This window comes from Nuphar pumila, chromosome 14 (genome assembly GCF_984573655.1).
Source record: "Nuphar pumila chromosome 14, dmNupPumi1.hap1.1, whole genome shotgun sequence".
NCBI lineage: Eukaryota > Viridiplantae > Streptophyta > Magnoliopsida > Nymphaeales > Nymphaeaceae > Nuphar > Nuphar pumila.
In genome coordinates this window covers 1,492,966-1,513,562 of record NC_143262.1, presented here as the reverse complement: position 1 = coordinate 1,513,562, position 20,597 = coordinate 1,492,966, and positions in this window count along the sequence as shown.

Genomic DNA, 20,597 nt, shown 5'->3' with positions numbered 1-20,597 from the left:
AAATATTGCCAAACTTTTTCTAGAAACTGTCAATTAGGAATCTCAAGTTAACAACTATTGCAACATAGTTACCAAAAAACCAAATAGATACAAGAAGTGATTCGTGAAGAAAGCAAGTGTTAGTTTGAAGCAAGAAAAGTGCATAAAAAATGAAAAAAAAAACACACATAGAAAGCAATATTGACCTATGTCAGGTAAAAGCAAATAAGAAATAGCATGAACACAAATATTAAAGAATATAAAACCAATATGCAAACTTGTTTTTTTTTTTAATTTATAATTTTAATATAAAAAATGTAAGAAGTGAGGTGACGTAAAAAAAAGTAATGGAGAAACTTTAAAGAGACAAAAGGGAATCGATTTGATAAATGACAAGGAATCGAGCTTCCCACTAAAGAGAATCAAGTGTTTCATATTCTAAAAACCTGTTTCTCAAAAGCTAAGAGTTTCTCGCTTTCAAAGCGAGCTTCAGAATGAACTAGTTTTCTCACATAGCAAGAAGCTTCCGGTAATTATGTATAGAAAAAAAAGGAGTCCTTTTTTTATTTCTTGTATTGACCCTTAAAAACTGAAAAATATTTACTTATCCTTATAAAAAATAAAATAAAAAGTAAACAGTGTGCACTTGATTACTGCTGTAATTTGACTTATGATTTAATCTGAACAGAAATAAATTCAAGCTCTTATTTGACAGTTTATATAAAAAGATTGACCGTATTTTTAAATTTAAAAAATGTATAGCCTATGTTTAGAATTAAAAGTAAAATGTCGGTCCTTAAAAAAAAAAAATCTCAAAAGAAAGATAGAGAAAGCGTGGTGACAGACAGATAGCAGTTTTCAGTAGAGAGGGGACAGCCTTGCCGATGGGGGACCGCGACGGTGGGGTTCATTCGGTCGGCCCAAGGACGCGCCGTATGAAAATGGAATTTTTAATTTATTTTAATATTTTGTTTATGGCGACTTTATTAAATGTTAGAAAACTTAGAGCCTGTTTGGAATATGTAGCTGGGATGGGCGTTTATGGAGTTTATGTATTTGAAGAAGTGGCAGCTGCCAAATCCATAATTTAGTGGAAATACAAAATAAAAAAAGCCTAGCTTCTCATTCTAAATGCATAAACGCTCATCCCAGCGCTGAGATTTCAAGCAAAACCACCAACTTAGTTTGACCAAGATTTTACCTCGGCACCACCAAATGCATAAACACCCATCCCAGTTCCAAGATTCCAAACAGGCCCTTAAAACATGATAGAATTCAATGAATTTGCATTCGCTATGATGGGATGGGGCCCACACTTTTTTATACCGTCCATGCTTTGGATGAACGGCACCAAAGCAAAATAGGATTACAAAGTGGGCTACCCTACGATTACAATTAAAAATAGGCGTGCATCCAAAATGGTGGCTATGTATTTTATGTGAGATATATCTAGTTGGGAATCACAGGAGCTAGCTGCGTTGACTCAACCAGAACCGAGTTCCATTTCACTCATCTCCTATGTCATCCCTCATATTCATACTCCTCTTAGATAGATCTTATGATGCAGGTTATTTTAATCAAATCTGAACATATCTATATGTATTCAGTTTAATAAGAATTGACCTGTGGATCGTATTTTTTGACCAAAAAATGAATTTTAAATCACAAAATTTTGTGTTTTGTCAGCCATCGATTTTTTAATCACCAAAAAATCCTACACCCAAGCTGGATTTCGTAGATTTAAATGTCTATCTTCAGTGAATGAATGATGCAAAACACATTTATGGAGTTCGATTTGATGAAAACAGCTTGCATCAATGAAATCCCAAAAGAGGGGTACTAAGATAGAGATGACATATAATGGATGAATGAAACTGATTTCATCAGAACCCCACGGATGTGTATAACATGGTCTGTTGGCTATGAATCGTACTCAAATAATGTTTTTTCTGATATTAAAAAAAAACACGTTTTTTTAATCATAAAAATTTTAGTTCATTTTAAGCCGTTGATCTCTGAAATTCTTGAAAAACCTTCTCATAATCTGGTTTTTTACTAAACAAGTTATGTAGATTACATCCGTACGATCAGTTCTACAAAAAATAAAAGGGAAAAAAAAGGTTTTGTTGGGATTGGTTTTGATGATATTAAAAAATGGAACTTTGCTTCGAACTTGACTCTTTGCCCATCTGGAAGAGGGTCCAAGAAAAGTAATAATAAATAACAGAGTTGCTGGATTGATGGCCCAGTTTCTCCCATACAAGGTTGTGCATGTCCTCTGCTTCTAAGAAAACACCAATAAGCCAGTGGTTGGTCTAAAGACGCTAGTATCCTGACCCACAATGCTAAAGAAAGGCACCCAAGTGGTCCTAATTCAATCTTGTCTTTTATATATTTCTTGCTTTATTATCAGAAACCATTATTACAGTAGATTCCATATTATCCATTAGTTAGAATGGCTTTCACTTTACATGCATTTTATTTCTCAAAAAAAATCAGGCTTTACACGCAATGGAACCAAGAGTCAAAATTTATGCATGTGATGCTGCTAGTTGTGGAAAACTCAAGGTTACTTTTTAAGAGAATGAAAAATGTGGAAAGAAACTTAGGTTTATTTTATTTTATTTTTTGGCTAGTAAGAGAGAACACCAGTTTCCAGCATGTGACATCCAGTCGACATGGTAATATTGAGAAGCCATCCCTACTAGATGAGCAGAGCCCTTGTGGGCAGCTTAGGGGAGAATATTTAGATGGGACAAGGCAGTCGGCATCAATGTTGTCAGTGTCCGTGTGTATCGGCCGATAGAAAATCGACGACACGCTTCACCCCTGAATCGGCTATTTTTTTAACAAATGTAAACAAATACTTAAAATTATTTTAATGGATTTAACATGTGTCACATTCTGATTGATACATAATAATTTTTAATTATTTTTTGGCCGATTCGGAACAATTCACTTGAAAATCTGTATCGGCCCCCGATTCACCTGAATACCGATACTGACAACATTGGTCAGCAATACATAAACAGAGATGCTAAGTTCCCCCATTTCATTTCTGTTGTGTTGCAACTGTAACACACAAACACACACACACATATGAATGTGTTGGTGCCATTTAGTACCATAAGCTATTATAGGAATCTGAGTAGGGCAGTGATGAGAAATAATATCTGTGAAGCATGAAAAAAAGGTGACATTTTGAAGAGAATCTGACGACTTCACCAGTGGCAGTAGACAATTGTGATACTTATTTCTCAACAACGACCGTGGAGTCATAGGAGGATCATTTCCCATTGTCATGCGTCTACTGTGGTAAGAGCCAGGGTACACTCTTGATTTACGTAGAAATGATTTTCAGAAGCAAAAACTAACTCTTACATATATTTGATTTCCAAAAGCAAAAACTAATCTTTAAATCATGTTTAGAATGTTCTACATGGTAATTTAATGCGTTAAAAGTCCACTAGAAAATAATGATGTTTTGACCCTTTTTTAAACTATCTCTATCATTATGAATTGCGAGACATCAATTTTTCATCGCATTTAAATTGAATCTTATGGTATGTTAGAAATGATTAAACCAACCAGCACAATAAATAAGTCACGTTAAATGCATCATCAATACAGTTAGGTCTAATACTTGTTGACTAGATCCAATAAAAGAGTGGTATTGGCTGGCTTTTCGTCGTACAAATCACCAGTATTTACTAGTTCCACGATGACTCTGTGCAATGGTCAACACAACATGTGGTTCAGTCTTGCGGTACGGTCAAAGGGAAGGTCAGGTACTTAAGGAAGAGGCTTTAAGAAGGGTGAGGTGATCAGTCAAGTCACTTTAAGAAAGTGATTTGACATCTTCACCGTTCAGTGCTTCATCCCACTTTAAGAAGGGTGAGGATGCCAAAACACTTTTCTAAAAATGATTTTAGCAGATCACTTTATCGACTCTCGCTGAGATGAGCTTCTAAAAAGTACTGAAGCAACCTTACAGGTGGAATTGCTCCAAAGGGGCTTGGCTGCTAGTCAGGCAGTCCAGGTTTAAATCTTACTATTGTCATCCTTTGCGTAAACTGAAGTGTGGCAACTCTATGGGAGCAAGGGTTAAGCCCATGTAGTTTTAAGCTGAAAGGATAGTAGTGATCGTAAGTGAAAGAACTACCAACAATATGATAAAAACTCGATTTTCACTCTCTTTTACACCGAGAGGATCGAGTATTTTATTTATAAGCATAACAGTTTACAATGTTTAGAATACACAGTTTTAAAAAATATCGACTGACATGATTAGATAAAAATATAAAACAACTAGCAATTCCACCTGTGTGGCACATTTGGTAGCTTCCACTCTATCAAAAACAATAATATTGGATATGGTTAGCTCACGACACTCTTGATTGAAAATGGCTTCTAGTAGCTTCATTAGATACATGTTTCTGAACTTCAAAATCCTGTGTGGCACATTTGGTTTTAGAGAAACCATTATCGTTAGGATATGTAACCGTCTGATCTTTATCCTTATTATGCCCCCGCAAACTCATCGTGGAGTCAACCATGTTGAGCTTGTCACGAATGAAAACAAACCTAAAAAAATGAAAGGCCTAGTGAGAGCGTCAGCTAGCTGGTTAGAGAAGATGATAAACAGAACTTGAATATGACCTTTTTGCACATGGTCCCGAACAAAATGAAAATTGATTTCAATATGTTTTGTGCAGGCATGAAAAATCAGATTTGTTGCGAGATATAAAACCCCAATATTATCACACCAAAGAGTAGGCGACGAAGGAGGAACGAAGCCCAACTCAGTGAGAAGGGACTTGAGCCAAAGAAGATCAGACACAACATATGCGAAAGACTTATATTCAGCTTCAATGTTGGATCGAGCTACTATGCATTGCTTATGAGAAGACCAAGAGACCATATTAGAGTCCAGAAAAATTGCAAAGTCACTTGTAGACTTACAATCATCAAGGTTGCTCGCCCATTCAACATCAGAAAAGGTACTGAGATAGAGAGAGGAAGACTGTGAGAAGGACATATCATGTTGAATGGTATCCTTGAGATAGCGAAAGATGCGTTTGACAGCAAACCAGTGTATAACTGTGCGCTGGTGCATGAACTGACAAACCTTATTGACTATAAAAACTATGTTGGGTCGTGTGATGGTGAAATATTGGAGATCGCCCACGATGCTTCAATATAAAGTAGAGTCAAGAAAGCGAGGGGCATCATCCTTAGATAACAGAGTAGTGGAGCTCAGAGGAGTAGAAATCGGCTTCACATCAACCATAGATGCACGATGAAGTAGCGTAAGTGCATATGTATGTTGACAAAGAAAAAGACCCGAGGAGGCATACTGAACTTCAATACCCAAAAAATAATTTAGCCGACCGAGATCTTTGATGGAAAAGGCATAACTGAGGTGCTGAATCAACTGCTTAATGGCAGCGATGAAGCTGCCAGTGATGATAATATCATCAACATAAACCAGTAAATAAATAACCAGAGCTCTATCTCAAAAAATAATTAATGAGTCATCAGAAAGAGAAATAAGAAATTCATAGGACTGAAGATAAGAGCTGAGACGTTGGTACCAGGCACGCAGAGCCTGCTTGAGGCCGTATAAGGCTCGGTCTAGTTTGCATACATGCTTAGGATGAGATGACTCTTCAAAACTTGGAGGTTGTGCCATATAAACATCTTTAGAAAGGAGACTGTTTAAGAAGGCATTATTAAAATGCAATTGATGTATCAGTCAATCTAACAAAACTGCAAGAGCAAGAACAACACGGATGGTAGTGAGTTTCACAACGGGACTAAAAGTCTTGAAAAAATTGATGCCTTCCTCTTGATGAAAACTCTTAGCAACGAGACGAGCTTTGTAGCGATCCACAGAGCCATTAGCATGTTGTTTAATCCAAAAAACTCATTTGGAGCCAATAATATTATAGTGAGGAAGATGAGGAACAAAATGCCATGTGTGACTAAGTTGGAGGGTATTAAACTCTTATTGCATGGTCGTGCACCACTTGGGGTCAAGATTAGTTTATTTAAACGAACTGGGTTCGGGTGTGAGCAAGACAGAGCTAAAAAATGCATGGGAAAGGGGACAATGGGTAGTGATGAATGCATGGGGTTTAAGCGAGTTGGTCATAGAGCGAGTGATCATGGGGTGGGTATGATCGAACAGATGACTCACAACAGAAGCAGGAAGAAGAGAGCAGTGACGAAGAAGAATCAAGTGGGTCAACCACGGGAATGTGGCTCACAGAAGAGGAAGGAATATTAGAGGAAGCGGGAGAGATAGGAATATCAAGGGGGGACCATCGGATTCAGAGGAAGCATATAAGAAGGATCAGGAGGGGGAAGGATGACAGTTTGAGGAAGATCCCATTCGGAAAGACTAGGCGAGGAAGGACGAGAAGACGAGGACACAGTTTCAAAGACAGATTCATCAAAGTAAACATAACGAGAAATATAGGTGCGGTTTTGAGAGTTGTAAAAGCATATGTAGCACTTATGGCGAAAGGCATAGCCAAGAAAAATATAGGGAGTAGTTTTAGGCTAAAATTTAGAGGTATGATAGGGTGTTAAAAGTGGATAGCAGCAGGCACCGAAGACACATAGATGATGATAGTCATCCGGTTTGTAAAAGAGAATCTCATATAAGGCCTTACAATTAAGTACGAGGGTTGGAAGACGATTAATGATATAAACAGTAGTGCGAAAGGCATTGACCCAAAAAGAATATATCAAAGAGGAGGTATGTAACAAGATGAGCCTGATTTCAATGACATACCGATGTTTGCACTCAACAAGCCCATTCTATTTTGGGGTATGCGGGTACGAAAATCGATAAAGTATGTCATGGTCTAGTAAAAAGGTTTCAAAATTACGACTGGTAAATTCACCTCCATTATCAGTTTGAAAAACGCAGATGGAGAGTTGAAGTTTCTTTTCAATGACATGCTTGAAAATTTTAAAACACTCAAATACTTGAGACTTAGTATGCAATGGAAATAGCCATAAGAAGCGAGAAAAGTCATCCACTATGAGGAGATAAAAATTAAAACCTTCTCGTGAAGAGACTGAAGCAGGCCCTCAGACAAATGTGTGGAGAAGTTGTAGAAGAAAAAGAATGACCAAAAGAAAGTTTGTGAGCTTTGCCAACAAGACAACTCTCACACTTTTATTTTGTTATTTTTGTTAACAGAAATAGCATGACTAGAATTTAACTAAGAAACGATCTTCTTATTTGCATGTCTGAGACATTGGTGTCGTATATCAAAAGAAGCCACTTTGCCTGCAAATGTCACTACCTGTATATGATCATCAGATTTGATTGGGTAGAGTCCCTCGCTGGATTTCGGGCTCTTGAGACGAATCTTGCCTGTCTGGCGATCCTTAACAAGAAATTCAGAGAAAGTGAATTATAAAATACAATCATTATCTTCAGTAAACTGACCCACAGATAAGAGGTTCTTTGTAATAGCAGGAACATGAAGAACATTCTTTAAATCAAAGAAATAGCTATGAGATTTCAGAATAAGATTACCAGTATGGGAAATGAGAAGCATCTTACCATTGCCAACCATGTTTTGTTCACTCCCATGATATTGAGATTTATGGGAGAATTATTGGTCATCCATGGTAAGATGATTTGTAGCACCAGTGTCAGGATACCAGTAGTCATCAGTGGATTGCTGAAGAGACATGGCAGAGAACGCTTTGGGGATATCCCAACAAGTTTTGGCAACATGTCCGCGTTTTCCACAATATTGACATGTGACTACCCTATGACCACCTTGAGTTTGAGATACATGATTATTGTTGGACGTGTTTGGAGAGGAATTTCGCTCTTGTCCCTTACCACGGCCTTAGTAAGCACTGCGGCCATGACCTCGACCCCTGAAGGCAGTAAAAGCAATGTGCAGGGGTTCAAGTATTTTAGGTGGCTTGTCATGAATTAGAAGAACTCATTTTTCCTGATTAAGAAGCATATCATATAGATCTGTGAAGATATACAACGCAGGATTAGTGGTGACAGAGGTTACAAAACTTTCGTACTCGAGAGGAAGACCATTCAAAGTTATTTAAGCTAGTTCTTCATCTTCTATAGTGTGATTGGCAGTGGCAAAAGAGTTGGCTAGAAGTTTTATGCAGTTTAGATAAGATAGCATATCCATATTTTATTTCTCAATAAAAGTCAAGTCTTTCTTTAGAATTATGAGTCTCAAAGGGAATTGAGATCCATATGCTTTTTTTCAAAATAAACCAGGCTTCATGGACAAATTTTGTTCTTATAATTTGACTGAGAACAGTTTAAAAAATAGTAGCTTTGATCTTGTTGAGAGTCAGCTGATTAGAACGAATTTAAATAGGATAATTTGGATTCTCTATCTTACCTTCATCTGTCACGACAATGAAGAGATTTGATTGAAGAGAGAAGTCATCGACAAACTTGAGGAGATCATGGCTGATCATTACTGATTCAAGCTAAGATCTCCACAACAAGTAGTGGTCTCGATTAAGTTTTATCGAGACAAGGCTGTAGATAGCATTACACTGGGTCATAAGAGAAGAAAGGGACGATGAGAAAGCCATTGAAAACTCGTTGGAGCTTGATGGCTCTAATACCATGAAAGAACTACGAATAATATGATAAACTTGATTTTCACTCTCATATACACCGAGAGGATCGAGTATTCTATTTATAAGAATAACAATTTATAATGTTTAGAATATGTTTAGAATACACAGTGCTAGAAAATATCGACTAACATGATTAGATAAAAATATAAAACAACTAGCAAATGATAACAGTTATCGTTTTTGATAACTTTATCAAAATAGATAATATTAGATATGGTTAGCTCACGACACTCCTGATTGAAATCGGCATCTAGTAGCTTCATTTGATACATGTTTCTGAACTTCATTAGACTTATCTGAATCATTATCGTTAGGATATATAACCGTGTGATCTTTATCCTTATCAGTAAGTACACCAGCACAGGCTAAGCCTCTGAAGGGGCGGTTTCTCTGTGTAAATATAAAATAAACTGTATAGGTGGCATTCCAGCATTCAGCAACTTTTTTCCAAACTGGGTGTGCATCAGCCAATTATTTTTCTTTCATAATTTGCTGAAAGAACATACTTGCCTTTTGGATATTAAACCTAATTGAACTGTAAACCCCGTCCTCTGCAGCACCATCAATAAACTTATACATGTGAAACCTCTGTCGATCATGAATTAAGTCAAGCGACAATGTTGGTCCCAGCCATTGTCCTTCATTGAGAAACTTGATTAGCTTTGACTAAAAAGTTTAGAAAGGATATATAGTTCAAAGCTCTAGTCACGATCACGCTAGAATATCTGCCTCCACAAAATGTTCATTTGATACTGATTTCAAAGCTAAAATGTCTTTATTTACACTTGATAGACAATGTTGATAAAACCAGTCACTAGTGTACACAGCTGTTGATTTCTCGGTTTTGGGTGTTCCCACTAAGTAAGTTGGCTGGATGTGGAACCCAATTTCATCTTCTCACAATTTTTTTTTTTTTTTGATATTTACATGGAGAAACCATCACCAAGATCAGAGACCTAGCTGGGGCTGGCTCTGCCTGCCATACTTATGATCAGCCTAAAAACTCTATGGGCTTACCCCTGGCCACGCTTCTACTTGCGCAAGGGTTGACCCCCATGGGATTTTGAACTTAGACTGCCAGACTAGCGGCCTGGCCTCATCCCACTACACCAAACCCCTTTATCTTCGCACATTTGATGAGGTTGAATCTGTCAGTGATATCTGACAATTTTTTGAGTTCAAATCAAAGTCCTTTATTCATCTCTAGTGATGTATCTTACGTATATCATGATTCAAAAAGATTTCCTGCTCCACGTAGCATCATTTTGGAAGTTGCAGATCTAGATCTACCTGTGGTGATCCAGTGGCATCCTAGCATACGATGGGATCCATCCTCCATTCAATCCCATCCGTTCATCAGTTGGACAGCTAGGATGATGCCCATGGGCCCCGAAGACGGAGAGCTTGGTCAACTGCTGCGTTAATTCACAGCTCCCACTCTTATTCATTGCTTTTTGACTAACAAAAAACAAGAGAGAAAGATGGGAATTTCAAGTTGTTTTAGCGCTAAAATACAATAAACCTATAATTTCAAAAAATGTCTGGTAAAGACACGAGAGAAAAACACGATCTAATGAAATCATAGATTCCTTTACATAATGAAGTTAAAAAGATTTGTACAACAAAGCCTCTTAACATGTGAAGATGTCTAACAAACACGCTAAAGATCTTTTCCCATAAATGGTGCAATATATGTCGCCCTATTTGTCCATTAAGTCCTTTGAAAAGCATGGATCAAACACGCGAACAAGCCACACCCAACTTGTTTTCTGCTTCTCTATGAAAAGGGTCACAATGATGTTGGCTTCCTTTGGTGCAGGCGTCGTTTTCTTTTGCCAGTGATGCTAAATTGCTAATCTTCACTAACAAAAGAAAGTTAAAATCTACTCGTATTTATATAGGGATGGCAGTGGATCGGAAACTGGGATGGAGGCGGGGATGAAGGTTAAAATCTATCCCCGTGCAGGGATGGACTTAAGCTTTTCCCCGCCCGCCCCAACATCCCAATCTCTGCCTAGCCCCGCCCCGTCCCGTCCCCAATCCTTTAAGGGATGACTATAGACTAAGGGGAAACAGGCCCCGCCCCATTTGGACCGGTGATGGAGGGCATGAAACGGGGATGGAGGCGGGGGTGGAGGTTGAAATCCATCCCCATGTGGGGATGGAGGCGGGGATGAAGGTTCGGATTTTGAAACATGGCAGGGGTGGAGACCTTGTCCCCAGCCCCGGTCCACTGCCATCCCTATATTTTTTGTCTTTGCTTCAAAACCGAGGACCGAAGAGTATGGGGCTAATTAAGGCCATAAAAAAGGTGACACTTCTGATCACGCGGTCAACCAATAGGTCTAAGAAAAGTAGGCCGCTAACGAGACGAATAACAGCATGGCCCTAAATGTGAATCGTCCGCTCTTTTTGTTCTCTCGCAATAGTGAGAGAACTATTTCTCCCATTTCTCTCGTGTAAACAAATGTAAGAAAATGGGCGGTGAGATTCAAAATCACATAAGGGATCGTTCTTACTCGCTTGTCCAGCTTGTAATTGGGAATCATATGATTTCAAATCACATGAGATGCAAGCAAATGTTTCCTAAAGAAGCGAGAGAATGACAAGGATTAGATTAGATTAGATCACCAAAGGAGCAGATCGGATCAGTCCTAGATGACTGAAATGATTTGCTGTCAACCACATAATCTGATTCAGATGGAAAAAGCTAAAACCTAATTAATCCAGATCTATTAGCTTAAATAGAAAATTGATCAAACATTTACGTACATTTGGATTTGGATTCGAATGCATTAGTCTGCATTAAAACCATTTGAACTTCTGCTGCCAAATCATGGGTCAGATACCCGACCTGAATCTGAACCGCTTACACCCTTAAAAGTAATCCAAACTCCAAAAAAGGTGGTCGCATGTCGTTCGTCGACCTTGATGATACTATTATCAGGGTTACTCCTGAACTAATTAATCCGCTTTAGGTAAACTTAGAGGCTTGTCAGTTTCCTTTTTTCTGGATATATATCCATGCAAGAGTTGATTAGTTAACGAGTACAGAAAACAGACTTACGTATGAGATGGAAGGAAACCATGCAAGTAGAAGTGGGCATCGGACCGGCCGGAAGCGGAATTACATATGAGAGGATGGACATCGGGCCAGCCCAGCCGGGGCCAATTAGGGCTCAACAGGCCCGAGCTCAGGCTGACCCGGTTATCATCGGGCTCGGGCTGAGTCTGTCGAGCCATGTATTTTGTAAACGGGCCATGCATGCTGCAAAATATTTTGTAAACAGGCCTAACACGAAATCATGTTTAATTTAAGAATGCCAACAAAAAATGAACTTTTGGAAGAAGCATTTCAAACATGAAAAATATATTAAATTTTTTTTTTCAACAGACGCGTGCATACATACACACACATAGCCAAAGGCGTAGCTGGGGGGGGGGGGGGGGGGGGCAGGACTGGGCTTGCCTCCCGAAACAGTTAATTTTTTTTTTTTAAAAGCCCAGTCCTAGCCCAGCCCTGACTGCAGCAAATAGTTTGATTTGTCCATATGAAATAGATTTTTATTAATAATTATAGCCATTTTTTTATCTCAATTTTTTTCGGGGCGCTGCCCCCCCCCCCGAACCCCCGACTATCACACATTTTTTTTTCTACACCCCTGTTTGCCCCCCCCCCCCCCCCACACACACCACATGAATCCTAGCTACGCAAAAAAAGAAAGTTACAATTTCACAAATATATTGGCGGGGATTGGGGTGAGTACATATGGGCAGTTCTGAATCTAACCCTGCAGATATACTCAACATGGTTCATTTGCTAGAAACCGACACTCAAGATGTTTTTTTTTAATGAAAAAATACAATTTCTTGAACTACGAATACTTAAGAAAACTTTAGGCTGTTGATTTTCAAACTCCATCCAAGCCCACTCACGTGTTAGAATCAAACAATATCCATGAGCCTCTTTGATTTTTAGCGATTCAGGAAAGAAAGTGCTTGAAACCTACAGGTTTAATACCCGAACACAGCTAGAAGATAAGTTATCTAGAAATATCTAAGAAAATGTGGAAAATTGAAAGAAAAACTAGAAATAACAGAAAATTCAATTAAACTGAAAATAATCTCATAACCAACTCTGATCTTGACTCTGCCCCTCTTATCTTTATATAAATGAGAGATTACAATCTTGATTATTCAATATTCCGATCTTGATAAACACCCAAATCAGAAAGTGTCTTAATTCTACCAGACTGCTAAATATAGATATGGATATGTTACATAGATCTGATATCTATTGAATAAAATGAAAAAAGACCATATTGTCTTTGCAAAATGGTGAACGTTTCAAAATACTTAGCAATTTGACAAAATCTCTCGCATATCCAAAATCATTGATGCCCAACTTTTTTAGGACATTTTTGTCTTTCGCACATGCAAACTAGATGAGGTTTGTGAAATATATATGGACAAAGTAGAAAGTTTGTAACCTCTCAATAAAAAGGAGATTATGCAAACATTCGCAAATACAGTACTACATTCGCAAATATAGCATGACCTTCACAAATATAACTTCTGGACCGCACTTAAGTAAACACTCTTTAAAGAGCTCTGCAAATATGTATGGCATTCACAGTCACCTATTGAGAATGTCCCTGATGTTCACACTCATATGATACCTCTACAAATATAGTATGACATTTGCAAATACAGTACGACCTTCACGAATATAACTTGTGAACCTCCTTTAAGTAAATATTATTTGAGGAGGTTCACAAATGCCAGTTGGGATTCACAAATATCTATATGTGAATCTTGTGTTTCATTTATAAACTTTTCAAACATTCACACATTGGACATGAGATATGCAATTTTTCTCAAGTCTTAAATGTGAATCTACCCAGGTTTTTTGTAAATGTCCATATGAGCATTAATTGCGATGCTTCATTTTTTAAAAAGTGATGGTTCATATTTTAGGGCTTTTTTCATATTTTAGGAATTTATTTATAGTCTCCAACCCCTTTTGTCATATTGTGTTTTTCCTGACAAAAATTTTTGGTGACTATTTTTTTATGACACTTCATCGGCAACTTTTTGAGCATCTAGGATATCATCGACAGTGAAATATTATGGTAAGAACATCTTTAACGGTTGAAACAATTATTTTTTAAAATTTTTAGCATGAATCAGATATTTTAACTGAACATTGACGTAAATAAGTTATTTTGTAAAAGAATTGCATGGTTCTCAAATTATTTTTGCATGTTCAATAGCCTATTTAGGTTTTTTTCTTTGTTTAATTCATTTTCATGTGTCTTTGTTTCTTGCTGTGCTTTAGTAATTTGGTATGTCTTCATTTTCATGTGGTTGTTTATTTGATGTGGTCATAAGCTTTACATTACAAAAAATTTGTATTTAGTGCATTGATTATTAAATTTGTTGTTTTTGATAAGTGTATTAATCAAATTTTTATCATTAAAATTGTTGAATATTGTTGTTTCCAAGAAGTAATTGATGGATTATGAACATCTTCATGCTTATGAATCAGTATTTTTCATATAACCCCTTATAGAAGATTTTACATAAGAGTTTTTAAAAGTTGGTAAAAGATTCTTGGTCCTATCCTATTTTACATAATTGAAATCATAGTGAACCAATCAATGTCATGATGTATTTTGTTTTTCATTATTTTTTAGTATTTGTTTTTCTGTTTAGTATAAATTATTTTTTATCCCTATCATTTCAGGATTATCAATGTTATATATATTGTTATTGAGATTGATCATGTATACATGATTGTATTATATCTAAAAAGAAAACTGAAAAAGAAAAGTATAATAGTGAACCCTTTGTTTCCATTTTAATGAATATATATGAAACTCACTTTAAGACTTAACCAGAAGACAGAGAAGACCAAAAGGATGTTGTAACCTCATTGAAATGTTGCAAGATGATTTCACAAGAATCACCGCAAAAGAGAGAGAAAAAAGGTTAGGGTTCTAGAGGGAAAAAAGCTAGGATTCTAATGAGAAAAAAAATATCGTAATGACTTCATATATGAATCAACAAAGCATGCAAAAATTGGGGACATTCGCAATATGTATTTCTTAATGTTTGTATACATTTTTGGACCTCCTCGAGGAGTATTTAGTTAAAGGAGGTTCACATGTTATATTCATAAAGATCGTATTGTATTTATGGTGGTCTCGTCAGAGTGTGAATGTCAGAGACATTCACAATAGGTATTTACAAATGTCAACAAACATTTGTAGACCTCCTCGAGTAGTATTTACTTAAAGGAGGTTCGTAAGTTGTATTCTTAAAGGTCATACTGTATTTGGGTAAGTCTCATTAGAATACAAACGTCAGGGACATTCACAATAGATTACTAATGTCACACATTAGCAAAGATTCTTGAGGAGTATTTACTTAAGTGAGGTCTGCAGGTTATATTCGCGAAGGTTATACGATATTTGCAAACAACGTATTGAATTTGTGATTGTTCACATAATCTCATTTTTACTGAAAGATTGCGAACTTCTTTCGGTGTGCTTATATATCTCGAGAACCTCAGTAGGTTTGCATGTGTGAATGGCAAAAATGTTCTAAAAAGTTGAGCATCAACGATTTTGGATAAGCAAGAGATTTTGTCAAATTGCTAGGTATTTCGGGTAGCACACTATTTTGCAAGAATAGTATAATTATTTTTCATAAATAAAATCAAAAAAATCCAAACTGTAAAATGGATCCAAAATGATCTAATATAAAGACTCAAATAACAAAAGACTTTAATATCACCAAATGGATCCAAAATGAACCCAATAGACACAGGTTGTGACTTGCTTCTGCTCTGCATCACTATTCCTATAAATGCAATCATATGAATCAAATTTGTGTGGTCAGATTTAAAAAGAAAAAGAAAAGAAAAGGAAAGAAATCTCCGTATGTTGGTTGGTAGTTCACAATCACACCTATGTCTATTTCCACCTATACCCTACTCCTATAAATGGTATATTGAATTAAAGCAGCCATAACCTACTTTCTTTTCTTGATCGAGATTCACATTTACAAGAATTCTCACCCTCATCATCCAAACATTAATTAATCATGGAACATTTAACAGGATGCCCGCAAATTTTCTTTTCCTTAGTAAGGCAATATTGGCAAACATAAAACCAAGTTTATTTAACTGCTTGAATACCGGTGTTGGAGAGGAGATGAGGAGGGATGATCGGAATGAAGAAGAGAATGGGTGATGAGACTAGAGTTGTCAACTACATCCTTGTGAGGATGTAGTTTAAAATAGTTCATCTTCACTCTCAACACCATTCTCATCTCCCAAAACAGGACTTCCAAACACCAATAGGGGTAAGCGATACTAATTAAACTCATTAAATTCCATCTCCTCTCTCATCTCTTGCTCCCAAACACAACCTTAGTACAAAGAGAGATATTGGTCCTAACCTGTCACATTTTGTTTAAGAAACCGTTGCTTTTGTTCATACAAATGTTACTTAATTCCTGGACTTCACAACTTACCATGATCACTTGTAGCTTCTTTCTCAACTCCTTCCAGTGCTTCAAAGCAGAAATTGCTTTAGTCTCATTAAAAATTCTTGGCTTCTCCATTTGTGGCAAGTGCGAGGTGTCATCTATAACTTCTAGATACTTCAACATTATTGTCCAATAGAGAGGAAGGATCAGGTGCAATGTGATTGCACAATTTTAGTGTGTTGTTGCACTTGATCACACTCCATCCATGGGATACAGCCTAACAGTTGTAGGGCCAATAGCATATGGTGGGTAATGAGGTGCAGCAACACACTTAAAGTGTGCAATCACATTGCAACTTATCTCAATTATTGGATAGATGCTAAGGTGGTAGTAAAATATATATCATGGCAAAGTTGTCTTATGAAGCAATTGATGTAAATCAAGAGCCAGTCACGAAGGTGTCACTTGTGTGGACCTATAGTGATGGTCAAACAAGCTTATAGCGATGACTCCAAGTAGTCACTATAAGTAATAGTGATGGGACTTATAGTGTCAAACACTAAGTTGTCACATTACATATAGTGATGGTTTTTGCTACTTATAGTGATTACTTAGAGTCGTCACTATAGATATTTTTTGGTGTAGTGTGGTTTCTTCTATTGAGGTGGCCGAACTCAAAGCCTGCACACCTTCTGTCATGAGCATAAATTTTTTTGCAAACCCACGATCCACTAGATTGCTCAGTTTGGCCAGCCTAATGGCCAAAGGCCGCGTACCAACACCTTTCCATATGTCGATTCAATTCATTAGCCCTGTGCACTTCTGCCTAGCAGATTGATCAAGTGCATCTCCAAATACATATTCTACTTGGTCTGTGCCACTTACGTGCATAGTCGTCTTATATTGGCAAGCACCTCCAAACAGTGCATAAATGCCTTGACTTCGCATGCCATGGAGCATATCGTGACCCCATGGACATGCCTCCAATATAACCTCGCCACTAAAGGGACAAGGCCTTTCAACCTGATGAAAACCAGCTGATGATTGCATGCTATAGAGATGAGTATCATCCAGACTCGTTCGCCAACACCTAGGCATTCTCTCACGTAGCCCTGAATCATCATACTCGGTTGGAACCACCTAAAGTGTTTCTTGGGAAAATATCCTGAACTCACACGCACCCCTGTATATCCAAACGCTATGAGTGGAAAACTCACCCAAAGTTGAGAAGTCCTTAACCAAATCCCCAAAGGCAACATCCTTTGATCTGCTGGCACTGCTTAACTAAACAACGTTCTACGTCTGTATTGTCACACACGGTCGCACTAACGATGATATCGTTGCCTATTGCATGCCATGCTATCACCGCACATCACTGATCAAGTCAACGCATAATGCACGTTTCTCCACTCGATACATTTTCCACCCAGTAGAGCTATGCATTGCACATGCCCTATTTTAAAAGCTTGGTTTGGGACATTCTCCTCTACCCAAACCATTGTCCTCCTTGATAATATCGATGCAGGTAAGAACACAACTTTTACTAATATATTGATTTTCCTTTGCACTTATCTTTAATCTTCTTTTCTTCACCATACTCAACTTTTTCTAGTTTTTATCTGCCATCACCTCAACCATTAGTACACAAAGTCTCATTCCTCAACGCGCCTTAAATCACTTAAACAATGATCTTTTGCTCAATCAACATCGATCATTCTTTGCTTATGGGACCTCAATGTAGTCTCATACACAAGCAGGTCATCCTCACCTACATGATAAACTTGTCATCTTCACGCTCACGATTGGGGTGCCTTTTGACCTCTGTAAAGGCAATTCCAAGCCCTTTGTGGTCTTCGCAGAGAAAAGCGACCACCAACGCATACCGCAGGGATATCAACTCTCTTAAAGCACCAACATATAGTTTTCTTATAGTTCGAATTAGTCTTCAAGTGAGGGACATCCACTTGCGTATCACCTCAAAATGATCCTTCAAAGTGTTTTCTTGATCACTTATCCACATAAGGGGCAACTCACTGCCCAACGTTGAAACTTATATCTGAAGCCAACATGTTTCAACTCTTATCTGAAGCAAGAAAACACGCTTTTGCAGGAACTAAACCCATGAGCCAAAAAATAATGACTTTTTTTCACACACAATACACAAATGAACTATCAAACTCAATAGACTAAAACAATGAGCATTCTGCTCAAGATGGGCACTCCGCTAACCTATAATCTTGAGAGAAAACATAAAAGTTCAATTGAGTCTCTTATACTCAAAGGTGCAAATCCATCCAGCTGAATTCAACGTACATTCTCTGCATGCATAAGGAAAATACCATGCTCCACCTGCGAGCTTGGCACAGAAGTGGTAGAAATCTACTATCCTCTTCAGTGTCGCACTCACCAAACAATAAGGTCTACATGAATCTTTATGCTCTGATATCAATTTGTCATGGATATAGAATTTTTTGCAAATCTATGATGCATTGAACTGCCCAGTCTAACGGCCAAAGTCTGCGTACCAACACCTTTCTATGTGTTGAATCAATTCATTGGCCCACAGACCATCTCGTGCACAGTTACCTAGCAAAAGTTGATCAAACACATCTCCAAATGTGTATTCTATTTTGTCCATGCCACTTACGTGCATAGTCATTCCATACCGGCTAGCACCTCCAAATAACGCATAGATGCCTTAGCCTCGCATGTCATGGAGTGTTTTGCAACCTCATGGGTATGCCTCCAGCATAACCTTGCCACTAAAGGGACATGACCTTTTGACCCCCAGTCCGAAGACCAGTTGATGGTTGCATGTCATAACGAAGAGCACCACCCAGACTCGTTCGTCGGTGCCTAGCCTCGAGTTACCATACTCGGTTGAAACCACTTAAAGTGATCCCTGGGAGAATTGGCCCTAACCTACATGTACCCCCGTGCATCCAAACTCTATGCATGAAAAACTCATTCGAGTCGAGAAGTCTTTGACCAAATCCCTAAAGACAACATCCTCTGATTCACTGGAAATGCTTAACCAAACAATGCTCGACGTCTGTATCACCACACACTGTTGCACCAACAACGATATTGTTGCCTATCACATGTCAGGCTACCACCGCACATCACCAATCAAGTCAACACATACTGCACGTTGATACACTCAATGCATTTTTTACTCAGTAGAGCTCTGCACTGCACATGCCTCGTTCTGAAGGCTTGGTCCAAGACACCTTTAATGCATTTTAAAATATGAGCATTCTATTGACACTAGTCAAAGGGGTTTCTCTCCAAGAGTTGTGTTAAGTATACAAGTATATATGATAATCTATCACTACAATACGATAATATATCATCAAGTAGACTAACCCATTTGTGTTATATATCTTACTAAGAATGAATTTTTCATTATGCTCTATTTCATTTTCTTTGGTTGTCCCAATTGCAAAGAGGTGTGAAGCATACAAATTGCGATAGTCTATCGTTCCATTGGACTTATCCTTCAAAGAATGCATATTTCATTATGTCGTGTTTCATTTTTTTTTATTCACTTGAGATTGTGGGAAGAGTTGCCTACTCGACCAAATTATTGAACTCGAAGGCTTCTGCAACAACAAATCAAATATGGGGAGGTCATGGGCTCAGTTGCTCCTTTAAAACCTTTGGTAGATATGCATTGTTCAGCATAAGATTATTCTACATCGCTGGATGAACGACTCATATTGAGGCACTCAATATCTTTCTACTCATAGTGCCTAATTGATACGGCAGTGTTAAGTGATTTGCCTAAATCATGCACTTCGTGTTTAGGTAAAGTTCTTTTTAGTGTTCGCTTTTTTCACATATTGGCTTTAAACTGAATGTCTTTAGGGCCTGTTTGGGATTGATAGCAGGGATGCGTGTTTATGGAGTTTATGTATTTGAGGAAGTGGCAGTTGCTTTGCCAGCTACCTAGTAGTAGCTGCCAAATCCATTCTTAAGTGTAAATGCAAAGGAGAAAGGGCCTCACTTTCAATCCCAAATGCAAAAACTCTCATCCTAGTGCTGAGATGGGACCACCAGGGGCGTTTGACCAAGATTTTGCCTTGAGAACACCAAATTCATAAATGCCCATCCTAGCACTGAGATTCCAAACAAGACCTTAAAGTTGTGGAAATCAATGTTATGGCTAGAATAGAGATGAGTCACATCAAATTGTCTTTAACAACTATGCATCATTATTTTGGCTGATTGAGCTTGTGTTTTATAAATAGGGGGAGTTGTCCAAAACATGTTATATTTGCCTACTTGGTATGACTTAAGTTATTGTTGACCCAAACACATCCATATAACCAATAACCAGGTTCAAGTTTGGTCAAGTCACAAAAATAAAATCCTAAATCCAAACCTATGTAATTTTATAAAATTATTTATTTATTTATTATTATTATTATTATTATTATTATTATTATTATTATATATATATATAATACTCA